The sequence below is a fragment of the Microtus ochrogaster genome, linkage group LG3, assembly GCF_000317375.1.
Source record: "Microtus ochrogaster isolate Prairie Vole_2 linkage group LG3, MicOch1.0, whole genome shotgun sequence".
Lineage (NCBI taxonomy): Eukaryota > Metazoa > Chordata > Mammalia > Rodentia > Cricetidae > Microtus > Microtus ochrogaster.
The window spans coordinates 42,192,553-42,205,401 of NC_022029.1; the positions used below are offsets into that span (position 1 = coordinate 42,192,553).

Consider the following 12,849-nt stretch of genomic DNA (forward strand, 5'->3'; position numbering starts at 1 on the left):
TCTCTCTCTCTCTCTCTCTCTCTCTCTCTCTCTCTCTCTCTCTCTCTCTCAATTAAAATTACATGTATTTATTTATCTGAGAGGGAGCATTTGTAGGTGTCAGAGGACAATTTGTGGGAATCAATTCTCTCCTAGGAGGACCCAGGGATTGAACTCAGGCAGCAAGCCTTTATTCAAGGAGCCATCTTGCTGGTCTTCACAGGTAACACTTCTTCTTAACTCCCTTTGAGGAATTCCAGAACTGGGTAAAGCCAAGAGTCTGATTTCCTCTGTTTGCTCTTCTTATTAGGATTTTTAGATTTATTTATTTTATGTATGAGTGTTCTATATGCATGTACTTTATGCCGGAAGAGGACATCCGATCCCACTATAGATGGTTGTGAGCCACTATGAGGGTGCTGGGAATTGAACTGAGGACCTCTGGAAAAGCACCCAGTGCTCTTGACCGCTGAGCCATCTCTCCAGCCCCCCTTTTTAGGGTGTTTTATTCCCTGGTTCCCTCAGCGATGAGCTCCAGTCATGATCTTTTTCAAAGCCTACAATCAAACAGAAACAGTGTCTGTTAACAGTTGAGCATCAGTCTTCATAAGGGGCGTGGTCACTAAGTTGCAAGGTGGAAGCTATATAAAGGTCGTAGAGCATAAGAAGTGTCTGGATGCAAATCTGCACTCATCTGCCGAGAAACTCAGTAGGTGATGTTTCTGAAGGGAGTCTGTGTACTATGCAAATGCATCTATGTCCCTTATTGCCAGTGTCTATGGGCCTGGAAAAGGATACATCATTTACAAAAGAAAGTACCACCTTCCATGAAAGTGGCAGGGATAAAGCCCCGTGGGAATCTGCAGTGAGGAGAGATGGCCTAGCGGAGGACAGACTGAGGCAGGGTCTGGACCTTCTCTCATTCAATCCCTACTGAAAGATGGGAAGAATCGTTGCTTAAGGGGGCTATCCTAGCCAGAAGCAAACAGAGAGGGCATCTGCAGCACAGCCAGGAGCCCTGGGTTCCAGTTTTAGTTGATCTATCAAGTCTTTACCCTGCTACAGGCCTCAATTTTCATGTTTAAGTGAGTGTATGCAATGGTCTTCTCTCCTCTAGAAGCTCAGAGTCCCCGCAGAGCAGCTGGCTCTTGGGCACTCTGTGTGAACCTTTGAGGCCAGAGGAAGGAGACCCTTGGCTCTGTAGCTGTGGAGGCCTCCACGGGGTTTTCCAGAAGCTGAGCAGTTGTGAAAGGGTTGTCTGTGCGTCATCGCTGAATTCCAAGGAATGCTTGTATCATATGTGTCTGCGTTCCTTTCTCTGTGGGCAGGATGGCAGTGCCTGTATGCCTGGGGTTATGTGGAGAGAGAGAGAGAGAGAGACAGAGAGAGAGAGAGACAGAGACAGAGAGAGAGAGACAGAGAGAGAGAGACAGAGAGAGAGACAGAGAGACAGAGACAGAGAGACAGAGAGAGAGGGAGGGAGGAAAGGAGAGAGAGAGAGAGAGAGAGAGAGAGAAGCTTTGGATCAGGGCTGACTTCTCCCTTTGCTTTGAAATGCTGAGGGATTAAATGCTTTTAGATGCTCAAAGTAAAGGAGAGCTAATGGAGTTTAAAAGCCTTCAGTAACCATGGTAGCATCATCCACCGGCTGAGAGCTCTCCAGATAGATGTCCTGTCAATCATTTCCTGGTGTGGCAGAAACAGTATCAAACTGGACTCTTCCTCTAGGTTAAATTCTTTAAGAGACTGACACCAAAATAAGAAAAAAAGAAAGAAGTGTGGATTTTGGTGGATCAAGCAGCAGAGATGGCAGGACCTACTTGAGTGGCTGAGCATGTGTGCCTCACATTGCCATATTTGTGCTGCAGAAGAACAGACTTGGCATTGGTATCCGTTAGCCAGATCTTAGGATGAGTTAGCCTACCCATCCACTGCCTGGCTGCTGGAGAGCCATGCTATACCTCATCAATTTAATCCTGAAAATCCAGGCAAGTACCTCATATGCAAATTCAATGCAATTGTCTTCATCACTGGGAAACTCCTCAGAGAGGAGGCTGTGGGATTAAAGTCCCCAGAAGGACTCTTGCATAAGACAGAAGCCACCTCATAAAGGAGAGTGTAAACGCGACCCTTAGCATCCATGGATGTATGTTATAAGTGATGCCTGAGGTTTTGGTCATGCTTTGTTCTGGACCTGATATATACTGAATGGTATTTTTCCATTCAGTTTATTTCAAGTCTGTAATGGGCAGGCACTTACTTAAATTAGGACGGATTGGTGGGTTTAACTTATTTTGATTCAATAAACAAATTCCACTCATATTTCTAGTGCCCAAGACTGCATGAACACAACGCTTTTGCAAGCCCATATTGTGCCCATCAAGTTCTAATCCTTGCTGCAGATGTTATTTGCATTTTAGTATGTGTGTGTATGTGCGCTTCACTACATAGCCCCGGCTGCTCCAGCACTCATGATCCTCCTGCCTCAGTCTCCCAAGTGCTAGGATTTCAAACATGCGCTGCTACACCCTACTCTAATATGTGCCTTTGATAAAAAGGGAGAAGGAATCTGAAATGTTTCATTGTTATTATTTGGATGGGTAGTAATGAGAGAGGTCCCTTACCATTGTCCATCTACTGCAAAGAAATCAAATTACCGCATTTCTGGGAAAGGGTTTAAGGGCTGGGGTATGTCTCAGTACTAAAGGGCTGACCTAGCACACACAAAGCTCTTGGTTTAATCCTAGCATTGGGGGCTGGGGGTGGGGTAGAAAAACAAACCAACAACATGGAAGGCAGATAGGGCACCAGTCAGAGACTAAAGTAAAAGCTCCACCATACTCTAACTTGGAGAACCAATGAATTTGAGCTTACTTACAGAGTAAGGAAAAGTTTACTCACAGGAGCATGGGTGACACCAAAGCCACCGCATCACAAGAAATCTCACCCTGGCCTGAATGGTGGCTTCCCCATAGCTGACTCGATGAAGTCTCCTCTGAGTTCACTTAACCTTCCACACTCTTTAAACGCTAGTGCCTCTGGGCGCCACGCAACCACATGCATCTTGGGCAGAACTACATACTGCTGGAAGGGAGGTGAGCAGGGCTGGAATCTTAGGTGAGGGGCTAATAACCCCTCCCCTCTGTTTCTTCTGTGAGGGATGTCAATACCGCCCAGTCTGGAAGGTCACTTCAAATAAGCCCAGGTTAGAGCTCACTTACGGGTCACCACAGGTGACCTGACGGAGGTGGCAAGGGACAGTGTTCTACAGCATGATGGGAAAAGGGGGGAGGCCGGGGTGGGGGTGGGGTCCAGGGAGAGAGATCATTCTATAAAGAGCAACTATAAAGACCAGAAACCCTGTTATTTGAAAGCCAGGAATGCTGCTGTGCACTGGAAATCCCCACGCTGGAGAAGCAACAAGTAGCTCCCCGGAGTTCATTGGCCAGTCGGCCTAGCCTGGTCAGCAACCAGTGAGCCCCAGCCTCATGAGAGACCCTCTCAGAAAAGGAAAGAAGAGGAACCTAAGGCACACAGCTGAGGAGTTTGATCTCTGTGGAACATGCTCATTCACACAACCCCCCCCACACTCCCCACACCCCCACTCCCCTCCGCCACATACACACATGTGAAGGAAACAAAAGCAGTGTAGACGTGACCGGTAAACATTTCCTCTGTATGGTGCTGCTTGATGTCTAAGGATTAAAAAAAAAAAATCAAAATCTCTTGAGAGTGTCTTGGCTTTTGCAAGAAAGCTATTTCTGTGGTGAGCTCCTCCCCCCTTTTCAGGTTTTAACTAGGCTCTCAGTGGATAGACCCTGCCCAACTGAATATAAAATAAATCTGTTCCACCCAGAAACTTATCCTATTTCCTGGGGGTATTTCCCCGAACCAGAAAAAGGTTTTATTATTCCCCAGCGCACAGGTGGCTCTACATGCCAATGGAGTCTGAGACTTTAATGAACGCTGTTTCCTTAGATAAACACCCTTTCCTTAGCCTCTGTTTCCTTGGCTGGGATATTATTTCCGAAGGTGGATGCCATTTCCTTAGATGGACACTATTTCCCTAGGTGGACACTATTTCCTTAATGACTTCTAGGAGATGAGATGGCTGAGGTGAAGGGAAAACCCGAGTGACCGAATGGTGCATGCTGTAATTCGGCTTCCCTACGATAGGAACTGTGGTTTTGTGAGGGAAGAGGAGGGCAGGGTGAGCTTTCTGAGCAGATGGATGTCTTAGACACCCCCATGCTGCTTCCTGTTTGACAACCGGTTTGAACCCAGCTTCCTCATGGGTCTGGTACTTTTCTTGTCTAAAATTATTGTATTCAAATGATTGGAAAAAGTTTGTCACACTAACAGATAATGAAGAAGGTTCCCCATATCAAACGGTTGTAGCTCATTGCTTGCACATTCTTCATTGCACACCAAGGTCCTTTTCAAGCTGGCAAGATGCTCTGCTCAGGCCAGAGGAATGGCTCAGCAGTTACCTTCCAGCCCCCCGCCGCACACACACAGGGTTTTCCTCACAACCACCAGTTCCAGAGAATCTGAAGCTCTCTTCTGGCCTCCAGCATCAGGAATACACATGGCACAATACAAACATAAAATAAAGGTTCTCACACATATTCATAAAGTATAAATCAGTATAAATAAAAAAATATTTTAAGCTGGTCATTAGTGGTACATGTCTTTGGTACATGCCCTTGGGAGGCAGAGGCAGGCGGATATCTGTTGAGTTTCGGGCAAGCCTGGTCTGCAGAGAGGGTTCCAGGACAGCCGGGGCTATACAAAGAAATACTGTTTCAAAAACCAACACACACACACACATGCATGCAAGCGCGCACATGGACACACACACACACACACACACACACACACACATATTCTCACAACAGGGATTTGTGAGCTAAGGTTGGGGAAGCAGCCACCTGTCTGCAGGGAGTCTAGCCATCGTTCCAGAAGAGAAAGATTGAAACAGGGACAGCCGTGTCCCACCCTGACCACTGAAGGCCCAGGAAACTGTTCCTCTATTCTCAGTTCCTAGGCCACGGCAAAGTGCTGAGGACAGTGAGCCAGGCCTTAGGCGGGATATCAGGGCTGCTGAGAGAACAGCAGATGTCAATCAACCTGTGTCTGTCTTCAAGAAAGGGAAAGGCAAGGTCGGTAAGTCATTGCTTTACAGACTGGGCCTTTCGGTGTTTACAAAAGCATTGTTCTTCTGTGGCTGCCACAGTCCCTGACTCACAGGCTTCTTAGGAGCCCTCATTCCCGGAAAGGAGCTGGAGGAGAGAGCAACAGGACTGGAGAAGGGAACAGGGTGCCCAGATTCTAACTCTGCCCTTGCTTTTGTTTATGTTAGTGTTTATGCCCAACCCCTAGACAGAAATACTTCCAAGGGCCTGACCACCTAAAAGCAGCTTGGGGTATAACTCTAATTAGCATCTGCTATGTTCGTAAAGATTATTTTCCTGGGAAAGATTCAGATCTACTTGGAATCTTATCTGCTGGTATTGCAACACCAATCTGAAGAAAGATGGGCTGTATATTTGGAAATGTGTAGAGTTTTAAAAGAACAGTGGGGTGTGTAAGGAAAGGGGGATCCTAAGGCTGGTGTGGCTGGTGGGAAATGACTGCCTTGAGGTTCCTCTTCTTGGCTCAACCACCATCACCGGGCTTGGGTCTGAATTCTAGGTGTCCTTCTGAGGAGATGGTCACATTCCAGGCAGGGAAGCCTCTGCAGACAGGAACCCGCGATGGCGTTGTACAGAATGAGTGTTTTCCAGCTGCAGGCAGTTGCGTGGATGGCCTCTGGTCATGGACACTTAAGACAGTGGTGACAGATCTGGGTGCGTGTGTAACATCTGGGTGCGTGTGTAACATCTGGGTGCGTGTGTAACAACATCTGGGTGCTACTCAAGGGCTCTGTTTTTCTGGGTATCTTAAGTGCAAACCCCCTAAGAGAGAGGGGCTCTGCCTACACTCATCTCCCAGTAACCTTCTGCCAAGAGGCTTGCATGGGCCCTGCACCTCTGTGGTCATGGTGACAGACCTGAGGATGCCTTCCTCTCCCCCCTCCTTGTTCTCTACTTACTGGTTTCCTTCCTCTCCCCAAGCAGTTCCCTTGCTTTCATGCCACAGGTACTCCGTCACCTCTTCCCTACTCTGTTAAGATCTCCTTCTCCCCCTTCACAGACCCCTTCCTAGTTTTATGACTTACATGTGAGTCTTACACACTTACTTGCACACACAACGAGGGAATGAGAGAGATTTCAATCTAGGTTCTGCATGTGAGAGAAAATAGGACATTGGTCTCTGAGTTTGGCTTATTTCACGTAATATAATAATCTCCATTTCTATGTGTTTTGTGTGGCAAACAGTATGATTTCATTTTTCCTTTAGTCTCCAGGCATTTATTAATCACAGTCACTGGACTTGTAATGCCTCATTCTGAATCTGTCTAAACTGCCAGGTTATAAACACTAAGGGTGGAGATCTGCTTGGCCTCATTGCACTCAGTAAAGTGTTCCTCACAGTGACGGTCACCTGAAGCTGGCATAAGGATGGGGATAGTAAGAAAGGTGAGCTGAGGAGGCAGTTACTGGGGTTCTGCTTTCCGTGCCAGCCTGGCAGGGATCTGCTCTGTGCCAGCCTGGCAGGGATCCACTCTGTGCCAGCCTGGTGTAGGCCCTTCCAGCACATTAACTCAAAATTGCTTGCAATACCCTAAGACAGGGACCCTTACTTGGGGAAAATCAAAGCACAGAGCAGTAACTTGCAGAGAGTGCTGGTCCTGACAGCGAGGGATCACCTCCCTGTGTCTCGTCCCCTGAAGCCTCTAGTTCGGCAGAGGTCCAGGTAGCTGATCTCCCTACTGCTGGCAAAGGCTGTAAACGTGGGTAAGTGGGAGTGGGGAGGGTCTCCAGAAGTCCTGCATTTGATCCCAGGGATCTTGCCTCTCACAGCAATTGTAAAGTAACTGATGAAGCTGGGGACCCAATGAAGAGCTGTGTTAGCTATTATCATCGGTGCCCAGCTGGACCCCCATATATCAAACCTAAGGAAAGAATAAGCAAGGCAGTGACATCAGCAGATTCTCCTGCTGCCCTCCATCCCTGGTAGCCACTGCTCCTCACGGTGAGGGTGGAACCTTGCTGGTGATGACACTGGCATCTAGACTGTTGCAGCTCTTTAGGCCACAGGGTCAGGCCAAGAAACACGCTCCGCCTGGCATCGTTGTTCAACCTCTTGGATGTGGGGCTTGCTCGGGCACAGAGCTCCGAAGCTGCAGTCCTGGCCCTCTAGTTCTTTTGCTCTTCATAAAAGGAAAGCCATGCCAGGCAAAGCGCTCTGCTGCTGGAAAGCCAGACTGTTTAGAAAGCAGTTTCCGCAGTTCAAAAGAGAGCCCTGGCAGTCACAAAGACACATCAGGTAATCATGAGGGCACAAGGAAACAGTGTGATAGCAACCCGGCCAAACACGGCTGTGCGCACAAAAGGGTGGAGGCTTAGGAGCTGACAGACAGTTTTGTTTTGTTCTCTGAGTTTTTGGTTGTTGTTACTATTTGTTTCCTTTCACAATTTGTTTTCCAGTGACCAGGTATTACATTTCTGTTTAGTGGACAAGTTATAAAAACACAGCAAGGATGGGCGCATGAGACAGTTAAGTGAGCTAGGTTCTTGCTGCCAGGCCTGGCTAACGGAGTTCACTCTCTAGGACCCACATGGCGGAAGGAGAGCAGCAGCTTCTGCAAGTTGTCCTCTGGCAAGGACAGGGCAGCGTGGTTTCAGCCTTGTGTTTCTTATCTAACACATGAACGTGAGATTGTGTACTTTTTGTTTTCTACCAGTTTGATAGTCTATAATTTCATCGCCACATACTTCAAAATGCTTTCTAATTCCTATTTTTCCTTTGACCTGTGAATCTGGAGATTTTCCAGATTTTTTTTATTGTTGATTTCTAACTTAATTCCACTGTGTTCACAAAATGTAGGATGAACAATTCCAATCCTTTGCCAGGCATTAAGAGTTTGCAGTGAGGCCCAGAATGTGGGCAACTTTTTAAACACTACACATGCACTTAGCACCACATCCCGTGCTATTGTTAGGCACAGTGGGATATCCATACTGTAATGGATTAAGTCGTGGCTCCCTGCCCGGGACCAGCCACCTTCAAGGACCTGCAGAGACCTGCGGCATGGTCTTGTGGTGTGCCCATCAGTCTGTCTCTCCTCATGGGACTCGTTGCCCCTCGTGGCCCACTGCAGCCTCTTGGGGAACTGTGCTGTCCCTGCCTGGGACTGACTGCTCTCGGGACCCACTGCCCACTGACACTGTTGGTGACTTGCTGGGACCTGCCGCTGCAGCCACTTGGGGATCCGCAGCATTTTTTACTTAATCCATTATTTATCATTACACATACAACAAGATAAGCTTATTATTTTGATCTCCCAGGATTCTTACTGGTTCCAAGGTCTGCCTGTTCTTTCAGCTATTATATGAAGTATCTTATAGTACCTGACTATGATCATGTATTTGGATATGTTGTTTTTTTTTTTTTGCTATTTTTTCCTTTAATGTATTTTCAAGATATACAACTAGAAGAAAGTTCTTCTTTCACCACTCAGAAGTACTATTCATCAAACTGTTGTGAAATTCTTAAATTCCCATCTAATTCTAGTTTAGCTGTGCCAGTCACAGAGCACCCTTCCTCCTTGAGTGACCACACACTGACACTTTATCAAAGATACACTTCTTTGGGTAGCATGCAGGGTTTTTCCTAATAAATCTGCCAAATTATGTTTTATAATCATTATACTTATTCATATTTGATTTAATACTAGTATTTGGGGATATAGATATATACTGTACATATGTATGTAATTTATTTTGTTCCATTACCTTCTTTTAAAAGACTTATTGTGCTGGGCACGCCTTTAATCCCAGCATTTGGGAGGCAGAAGCAGGAAGCAGGTGGATCTCTGTAAATTTGAGGCCAGTTTGAGCTTATTTGTTATTATTATTATTGGTTTTTGAGACAGGGTTCATCTGTGCTGCCCTGGCTGTCCTGGACTAAATAAAGACAGCACTTCTAGTTAGGCACGGTGGTGAACGCTCTTAATCCTGGCGTCATGGAGACCGAGGCAGAAGGATCTGGAGCTGGAGCTCAGACTGGAGTACACAGCGAGACTCTCTCTCAAAACGAAAACAAAACACTTCATTACAGTACAATTTCATACAACATTTCCAAGTTTAAACATACAGGTTGATGACATTTGGCAAACTGTGTGTGTGTGTGTGTGCGCGTGCGTGCGTGCGTGCGTGCGTGCGTGTGTGTGTGTGTGTGTGTGTGTGTGTGTGTGTGAGCGCGCGCATGCGCACTCTTCCCTCAGTATCTGCAGGGGTCAGTGTCAGGATGGTCCAAGGAAAACAGAATCTACCAGTGCTCAAATCCCTGATAGAAGGCACGGTGAGTGTCTTCATATCACACATATACTCCTGAACACGTCATATCATCTCTAGATGATTATGATGCCTAACACATTGGAAGCGCTATAAAAATTGGTAGATGATTTAATTTCAGGAATGATGACAATGAAAACATCTATAAATTACTCCATATTTAGTGAGGCGTGATGTTTTCCTGAATGTTCTTGATCCATGGTTGATTGAATCGAAGGATGTGGAATCCATGAATGCATACACACTACACACACACACACACACACACACACACACACACACGTGTACACATATGATACACATAGCACTCACTCAAGATACACAGTGTTTTCATGTCCTAGGAGCTTGCCTGGCTCTTGTTCGCAACCAGCGTCTCCACAGCTGCCACCTCCCTGGCTCCCAAGGAGCTGATTCAGGATCAGGATGCACACGGAGCCATAGAGTACATCCTCTTTCTCGGAGCCTGACTTTCTCAGCCTTGCGTCTGTGACACTCCTGCTCTGTTTTATTGCTCTCGGATGTGCTGCTGCCTGGTGCTGCCTTATGGGGCTATGAACACTGTATTGACTCAGTCACCGGCAGCTCTTCTGGGAACTGCCAACTGCTTTCTCACAGTCAACCAGCAGGAATCTTGTTGGAATGAAATAAAACAAAAACCGGGTCAGAACTTCTGATTTCCCTCAAAGGGCGCGTTTCTAGGAAGGGAAGTTGCTAAAGGGACTTCTCTCTCAGGCTGGTCATTGTTACTGTTGAGATGATAAAGCTCACCACAAGGCGAGGGCCAGGAAGCTTTGGGCCCTCGACCTGTCATGTCCATGGACTTTCAATAGCTTGGTTAAGACATGAGCTCAGACCTTAAGTCCAGAGTGCCTGAAAGCCTCTTTCTACCCCATCAGCTAAAACTACTGAAGCTCAATATGGCCACAGAAATGACTTCTAGTAGATCCCAAACCCCTCAAAATTAGCTGTTACTGAGATAAAACCGGGTCCTACAAAATGTCCTTAGAAAGTCCCCAGAATCTTTCAGTTGACTTGGAACCCACCAGGCGTGCAGGTCACACAGCAGGCCACTATTAAACTAGCCGAGGACAACACCCCTGGGGTGTGGACTGTGACAGTGACATCGCCTAGTTACTCTGCAGGGTCTTGAAGCTGCTTTGGCATAACAACCAAAACTAGAGACAACCACTGACTTTTAACTTGGATTTCAAAGTCTAGAAAGATGGGAATCCTTTCTTCCTAATACAGCTTAACAGGGACTCTCATGCTCTCTAGCAGGAATGTACGCGTGTGCTGGGGAATACCGTCATATTGACACCGACTCCCTTATGGTATGGGCATTGCAGACATTGGACCAAGACACATGTCACAATTAGGACTGGAGCTCACGAGCAGGAGGAGCTGACAGGGATCAAAGAAGTGGTCAGGCTGCCCAAAGGAGATTTATTCGCCCCAGAAGGATAGAAGGCAGGGAGTAAGAGATAAAGACAGGAGATAGAGGATGAGGGAGAAGGGGAAGGAGTATTTGTCCTGGGGTGGCACAAAGAACTCTCTCTGGATAACGAGGAAACAGATGTGACTATAGGAAAACGGTGGTTTGTAAAAGTGAAAGGGGAAACCCTGAGTTAGGATGAGGTGTTTAATTTTGATTGGGCATGTTCATTAGGTCAGCCAAAGGGGGCTTTTGGTTGTTGGATTTCACTACTTTGACAGCTGGACCTTGGTAGTCAGCCTCAGGAAGAGGAACAGGACAAATAAGGGAACAGAGCTTGGGGCTAGCTTCAGGAATGTAATCTAACAGTTCTTAGCAAGGCAGAGGAAAGGGGGGAGAAAGGCACAGCCTGCCAGAGCCATGCCTGCCACACTCGAGCTGGCCAGTGTCCCTTCACTGACAAAGAGCAGGAGGTTTCTATTTCAAGTGTACAAAGTTGCTAAATGGCCTCTACCCTGTGACCACTGAACACTTTCCGGGCTGCTGACCGGAATCTAGATAGCCTCTAAGTGGAAGACACACCAGATTTCAAAACCTCAGCATGAAAAATAAGAACACAGCTACTCCTTCCTAAATGTGTGCCATGTGACACTATTTCTGGAGAGACATGAACAAGTGTTTGCTTACCCCAGATGAAGAACCAATGACAGACCTAAGGAGAGACACCATCAAAGTCCAAATTGATGAACAAATAAGTTTTATTGGGGTTACTTAAAGGAATATGGGTGAGGGATTACTTATTGACATGGAAATGACTCAGAGATCATCGCCAAACCCCACCCCAGTGTGACAACAGCTCACCCAAGTTGGACACTTGAAGCAACACTGCACAGCCTTCAGGCAGCTCAGCAGGTTGGAAAGTGTCGTTTCCAGGCAACTCAACGGGCCTCTTCTTGCAGAGGCTCAGTTGGACCCATCTCTTCCGGGCAGCTCAGCTAATCTGATTGTATCACTGAGCTGTTCTTACAGATTATATATATTTGGGGAGGAAGGAGTCTAATGGATCTTGTCAGTTTCAGGGACTTCCTGACGCCCTGAAATGTTTGCCTCTTGATTTTAATGAGCTTCTGAAGCGTGGACTGTTTCACCCCCCCCAACAGTGGTTCTCAACCTATGGGTTCAAGATGCCTGTGGATCACACATCAGATATTATATTTTTTTTAAAGATTTATTTATTTATTATATACACAGTGTTCAGCCTCCATGTATGCCTGCAGGCCAGAAGAGGGAACCAGATCTCATTACAGATGGTTGTGAGCCACCATGTGGTTGCTGGGATTTGAACTCAGGACCTCTGGAAGAGCAGTCAGTGCTCTTAACCTCTGAGCCATCTCTCCAGCCCCAAGATATTATATTACCAGCCACAAAAAGGAGCAAAATTACAGTTCTGAAGCATCAATGAAAATAATTTTATGCTTGGGGGTCACCACAACATGAGACATTGCATTAAAGGGTCACAGCATTAGGAAGGCTGGGAACCACCCTTAGGACATCTTGGTCCACCTCCTAACATCCTATGACTTAAAGAGCTTCTGGAAGGTTTTCATCTCAGAGGAAAGGGCTGTACAGCAGTGTTATACTGATGATGCATTAGAGTGGTGCTTTGCACGTATTCAATTAATGCAGACATCTCATCAGGCCACCTGCTTGTCTTTATTCTCATTAATGAGACTACTGGAAAAATCTAAACTGCCAGTGTTAGTGAGATGGCTCAAGGGGGAAAGGCACTTGCCCGTAAGCCTGATGGCTGGATTCTGGCACCCAGACCCTTAGGGCCGAGGGAGAGAACTGATTCTGGCGCACTGTCTTTGCCCACCACACACGCGCCCTGGTGCTTGTACACACGCAACTGCATGCACACACACTAAATAAATAAATGTAAAAAATTATTTAAAAAATAGTAAAATAGAACTACCA

The 12,849-nt window shown here is 46.6% G+C and overlaps 1 protein-coding gene across 2 annotated transcripts in view; it reads left to right on the forward strand.

Moving 5' to 3' along the window:
* The window catches only part of Nod1 (nucleotide binding oligomerization domain containing 1), a 51,999-nt gene that overhangs the window by 7,699 nt on the left and 31,451 nt on the right, over positions 1 to 12,849 (forward strand). The gene's annotated exons all lie outside the window — the stretch shown is intronic.